The sequence below is a fragment of the Puma concolor genome, chromosome A2, assembly GCF_028749965.1.
Source record: "Puma concolor isolate L17-30 chromosome A2, mPumCon1.1.hap2, whole genome shotgun sequence".
Classification (NCBI taxonomy): domain Eukaryota; kingdom Metazoa; phylum Chordata; class Mammalia; order Carnivora; family Felidae; genus Puma; species Puma concolor.
Genome location: NC_141668.1, coordinates 10,398,136 through 10,404,630, shown reverse-complemented (window position 1 = coordinate 10,404,630; position 6,495 = coordinate 10,398,136). Strand labels below are relative to the sequence as shown.

The following is a 6,495-nucleotide window of genomic DNA, read 5'->3' as shown; positions in this document are numbered from 1 at the left end:
CCCCTTGATTTCGCCTCAGTTCATGTTCCCGGGGCTGTGGGATCGAGCCCCGCATAAGGCTCTGTGCTGAGCGTGGAGCCTGCTTGAGTTTCTCTCTCTCCCTCTGCCCCTCTGCCCCTCTGCCCCGCTCACGTTCTGTAAAATAAAAAATAAATAAAAAATAAAATGACTAAACTGAAACAATTCCAAAGTGCCCTTAGCAGAGATACCATAGAAGTATAATGTGGCACTTTCAATGCTATCTTCTGGAAGAACAGTTAAGTAGGTAGATTATCAATGGCTAATGAACTCAATGAGAGGTCGATAGGTCATAATTGGCCTACATCCGCCTGACAGCTTTTCCGTAAGATGTTCCCAAATTTCTTAGATTTTTCCAAATATTAAACATAAGAGAAAGCCTACTTTAAAAGTCTCCTAGTGGGGTGCCTGGGTGGCGCAGTCGGTTGAGCATCCGACTTCAGCCAGGTCACGATCTCGCGGTCCGTGAGTTCGAGCCCTGCGTCGGGCTCTGGGCTGATGGCTCAGAGCCTGGAGCCTGTTTCCGATTCTGTGTCTCCCTCTCTCTCTGCCCCTCCCTCGTTCATGCTCTGTCTCTCTCTGTCCCAAAAATAAAATAAACGTTGAAAAAAAAAAATTAAAAAAAAAAAAAAGTCTCCTAGGTATTTTAAATGGTTTCTGAGTTATCTGTAGGAAGCTCTTACTTGTACAGTTTGATATATGTATCTGCCGTTAAATACGATCATGTTTTATATCAAAATTTATGTTAAGCAAAGCCAAGTTACTTGGCCTTTGGTCTGTCAAAGTGTCCCTCAGTTATGCTTTGAGACACTTCTGCCCATTTTCATAGCATTCATTCTCAACTTTCATCACAGGAAGATCTTACATAGGACTTTTAGCAATGCAGAAGCATCAGAAAAAAAACTTGATGTCTGGCAGATGCAAGGCTTTGTAAGTCGTAGGTAGAAACTCTTTATCTTTCCCTCTGTTTCCACTTGATTCTCCAACAATGAAACTCAGCCAAGAGTGTGTTGGGACTGAGTAAGTCACTTCTGTACACGTCAGCACGGCGCTCCTCCGATGTATTAAATTTGAGCTGTTCCATGACAGAGGGTACCAGAGATGAGCCTTTAAGAGCTTTGAGATGCTGTTCTGAGAATATATCTTTCAGTACCTGAATAATGTGCTCCATGGTTGGAACACTTAGAGTTTCTTTATAGTAACTCTCAGAGGTTAGCTGAGATCCCAGGTTACCTTGCCGGGCTTTGCGGATTTTCCCAGGGAGTTTCAGCTGAGTATCAAGTTTCATTGCCAAATCTGTGGCTTCTTCAAACCAAAATTCATGATAAACTTCAATATATTCCATCATTTCATTTAGTCAATGCAGCACTGGAGTTAAGCTACTTACTGCAAAGAAGACATTGGACGTTTGCCCCTGAAGATTTTCCAAAGGCTCTTGTAAAAAGATAGAACATTCTTAAGAACATCAATGGTAACCATGAAATCAGAATCTGTTTCTACACTAGAGTACAGATGCTCTACCAGTTATACAGTCATTCCAGCTAATATTTTTGTCACTATTTATATCATTGAAACACAAAACAAGTGCTTGTAGGAGGTCCCCCAAAATTTCGAAAGCATCATGCCTGCCTGTTCACTCAGAATGGCAAGTTTCCTTCAGTTCTCTTACCCTTTTCCTCATTGCTCTGAAAGAGGACAGAAATTGCATTGCCAAGCTCTAAAAGCAGTTGCAGAGATGGATGGAAGAAAGAACAAACATCCTCTATCGTTCCTAATGCAACAGATGCTCCCACAACAAGTACTGAATTTGCCAACCACATATTTAAGACGCAGGAAGAGCAAAGTGTGTAGACAGCTTGGGGATATTTCTCTAAAGGTCTAGAGGCAACAACTTGTGTTTTGGAAGAAAATCCACTGGACACAGTGCAAGCCTGGCCAGGTTCAGTCCCCACTTCTCAGTTACCGTTGCGTGCGATTTCACAGGCAAAATGTCTGCAGCAGCTTTGTAAGGCAAGAGGCCCACAAATTCCTCTCTCAGGTTATGAGACAAATCAACAAACCTCACCAACACAGGCAAGTGTTTTTCCCCTGCCACGTCCTCTACGTCGTCAGTGATGAAGTGAGATACCCTCATTTCCCTGAGCGGTTTCCTCCTGAATACCGCTCTCACAGACCTCTAGCACCTGTGTCTGCTGTGTTTTTGAGCAGAACAATGTGTTAACCACTGTTGTCTGAAAGCACTTTCTCAGAACCTCTTGCCAGAATTTACCCAGCATGCCAGCAGTGCTTGAAAGTTATCAGGAGTAAAGACACCCTCTGGGAGTTCGTCAGTTTCACGCTCATCCAGAAGTATGTTTTGTTTTCCCATATGAACCAAAATTTCAAATAAAGATTTTAAGTTTTCTTTGTTTTCTTTTTTACTCAAGGGTTAAAGGTAAAATTTCTTCAACCTGTTCTTTATTACCTTCTCAAGCACTGGGGTTCTGAGCATTGCTGTTGTTTCTTTCTTTACGTTTTGTTCCTGTTCAAAGGTTTTATCAGTCATTTCTATTTCAATGTCCTGATTTAATCTTCACTCAGTTGTTTTGTTTTCTGTATCACTACTGGATTGTTCAAATGACTGGTAAGATTAAATATTGTTGGTCTTACATTATCTCGAAGAACTGTCCTATACGGACTCTCCCAATGACTTCACAACTATCTCCTTTGATTAATTTTGAGAAATAAAATAACCCAATCATTCATTAGTTATCTGATACCTCTGCAAAATATACTGTTCTGTAGATCTTAGAGGTCTCAGAGTGTCTGGCGTATAATTGATAAGTTATTTACTTGATCAGGTGTTTTATCCTCTAAGTCTGCTCTCCTATAATTCTCCCCCCACTTCTGGAATCTGGCCAGATCCTGAGGGAACCTGAAGAAGGCTAGATCCCACTATATGCTCTTCCTTTTGGAGTTCGCAGCACTGCAGAAGTTTAGCATCTTTGTCCACCTGCTGACTGGCCCAGCCCCCTCCTGTCCTACAGCCCCACCTCCCCCTCAGGGAGAGGAAGCCAGGCCCCAGTAATGGCAGACAGGTCCTCTAACTTATATTTTAGATATAAGTTTTTATATGTAACTCTCATGGTAGCTACAAAGCAAAAACTATAGTAAAAACACAAAAGCTAAAAAGGAAGGAATGGGGGGCCCTGGGTGGCTCGGTCGGTTAAGCATCCGACTTCGGTTCAGGTCACGGTCTCACAGTCTGTGAGTTCAAGCCCCGCGTCGGGCTCTGTGCTGACAGCTCAGAGCCTGGAGCCTGTTTCTGATTCTGTGTCTCCCTCTCTCTCTGCGCCTCCCCTGTTCATGCTCTGTCTCTGTGTCAAAAATAAATAAACGTTAAAAAAAATTTTAAAAAGGAAGGAATATAACTCTAAAGAAAGTCATCATACTACAAAGGAAGAATGCAAGAACAATAGAACTACAAAAAAAAAAAAAAAAGCCAGAAAGCAATTACTAAAATGGCAGTAAGTACATATATATCAACAATTATTTTAAACATAAAAGAACTAAATTTTCTCATCAAAAGGTATAGAGTGGCTAAATGGATAAAAAAAACAAGATCCATCTAAATGTTATCTATAAGAGAGTCACTTTAGATGTGAGAACACACAGACTGAAAATGAAGGGATGGAAAAATATGTTCCATGCAAATGGAAACCAAAAGAAAGCTGGGGCAACTGCACTTATACCAGACAAAATAGACTTTAAAACAAAGACTGAATGTAATAGGAGGCAAATAAGGGCATTGTATAATGATAAAGGGGTCAATTCAACATTTATAAACATTTATGCACCCAACATAGAAGTACCTAAACATACAAAGCAAACATTAACAGGCCTAAAGGGAGAAGGGCAACATAGTAATATTAGAGGACTTTTTTTAAGTTTATTTATTTTGAGAGAGAGAAGGGGGGGGAGGGAGGGAGGGAGGGAGGGAGGGAGAGGGAGAGGAAGAGGGAGACAATCTCAAGCAGGCTCTGCACTGTCAGCATGGAGCCTGTTGTGGGGCTTGAACCCATGGACCATGAGATCATAACCCAAGCCAAAACCAAGAGTCAGACATTCAATTGACTGAGTCACCCAGGTGCCCCATATTAGAGGACTTTAATACCCTACTTTCATCAATGGATAGATCATCCAAAAAGAAAATTAATAAAAAAAAACTTGGCCGTAAATGGCATATTAAACTAGATGGATGTAACAGATATTTACAGAACATTCTATCTAAAAGCAGAATAAACATTCTTCTAAAATATGCATGGAAATTCTCTAGGATAGATTATATGTTAGTCCACAAAAGAAGTCTTAATAATTTAAGATGGCTGAAATCACATTAAGTAACTTTTGTGACCACAATGGTATGAAACTAAAAATCTATTACATGAAAAAAACCGGAAAATTCACAAATATGTGGAGACTAAGTGACATGCTACTCAACAACTAGTGGGTAAAAAAGGAAATCAAAAGATAGAATAAATACCTAGAGACAAATTAAAATGGAAATACTATATACCAAAATTTATAGATTCAGCTAAAGCAGTTCTAAGAGAGAAGCTCATAACAGCATCAGCCTACCTCAACAAGCAAGAAAAGTCTCCAATAACCTAAATTTACACTTCAAGGTACTAGAAAACAAAGAACAAATGAAACCCAAAGATAGTAGAAGGAAAGAAATGACAAGTATTAGGGCAGAAGTAAATAAAATGGAAACTAAAAAGACAATAGAAAAGGTCAATGAAAGAACTGGTTCTTTGAAAAGATAAACAAAATTTAAAAACCTTCCGGGCACCTGGGTGGCTCAGTCGGTTAAGCTTCTGGCTTCAGCTCAGGTCATGATCTCATGGTCTGAGTTCAAGCCCTGCATTGGGCTCTGTGCTGACAGCTCAGAGCCTGGAGCCTGCTTCAGATTCTGTGTCTCCCTCTCTCTCTGCCTCTCCCCAACTCATGCCCTCTCTCTCAAAAATAAGTAAAACTTGAAAAAAAATTAAAGAAAAAAACCTTCAGCTAAATTCACTAAGAAAAATAAAAATGGAGAACTTAAATGAGTAAAATCAGAAGTAAAGAAAAGCTATTTCAACTGATACAAAGCATTATTAAAAACTATTTACAATTATAAATCAATAAATTGAAATAAATTCCTAGAAACATAAAATCTACTGAAGTGGAACCATAAATAAGTAGAAAATCTGAATGACCAGTTACTAGTAAGGAGATTGAATCAGTGATCAAAACCTTCCCAACAAATAAAAGTCCAGGACCAGACGGCATTAATGGTGAACTCTACCAAACATTCAAAGAAGAATTAATACCAATCCTTCTCAAACTCTTCTAAAAAAACTAAAGAGGAGGAAACACTTCCAATCTCATTTTGCAAGACGAGCATTAACCTGTATCAAAACCAGACAAGAATGCCACGAGAAAAGAAAATTATAGGCCAATATTCCTGATAAACACAGAGGCAAAATCCTCCACAAAACATTAGCAAACCAAATCCAACAATACATTAAAAGATCATATCCCATGATCAAGTGGGATTTATTCCAGGAATGCAAGCCTGGTTCGACACCTGCAAATAAGTCAGTGTGATATATCACATTGACAAAATGAAGGATACAAACCATATGATCATCTAAATGCAGAAAAAGTATTTGATAGAATTCAACATTGATTTATGAACAAACCACAACAAAAGCAGGTATAGATGGGATGTACCTCAACATAATAAAGGCCATAGTATTGGAACATAGTATTGGAAGTCTTATCCAGAGCAATTAGACAAGAAATAAAAGGCATACAAATTGGAAAGAAAGAAGTAAAACTGTCAGTATTTCAGATGACATCATATATACATAAAAGATACTAAAGACCACCAAAAAACTATTAGAACTAATAAATGTGGGCAACTGGGTGGCTCAGTCGGTTAGGTTTCCTGGTATGTGGACTTCTGCTCAGGTCATGATCTCATGGTTAGTGGGTTCAAGTCCCACGTTCAACTCTGTGCTGTTAGCTCAGAACCTGGAGCCTACTTTGGATTCTGTGCCTCCAACTCTCTTTCTGCCCCTCCCCCACTCATGCTCTCTCTTTCAAAAATAAACATTAGAAAAAATTTTAGGGGCACCTAAGTAACTCAGCCGGTCAAGCGTCCGACTTCAGCTCAGGTCATGATCTCGTAGTCCATGGCTTTGAGCCTTGCATCAGGTTCTGTGCTGACAGCTCAGAGCCTAGAGCCTGCTTCGGATTCTCTGTCTCCCCCTCTCTCTGCCCCTCACCCACTCATGCTCTGTCTCTCTCCATCTCTCAAAAATGAATAAACATTAAAAAAATTTTTTTTAATTTTAAAAAAGAATAAATGGATTCAGCAAATTTAAAGGATACAAAATCAATACCCAAAATTCTGTTACATGTTTATATTAGAAAGAGAAATTGTGAAAACAA

At 39.3% G+C, this 6,495-nt stretch overlaps 1 pseudogene; it reads right to left on the bottom strand.

Annotated features, from left to right (window-relative positions):
- Positions 1-655: 655 nt before the first annotated feature.
- LOC112866965 (52 kDa repressor of the inhibitor of the protein kinase-like) lies at positions 656-3,000 on the bottom strand (annotated as a pseudogene).
- Positions 3,001-6,495: the final 3,495 nt, after the last annotated feature.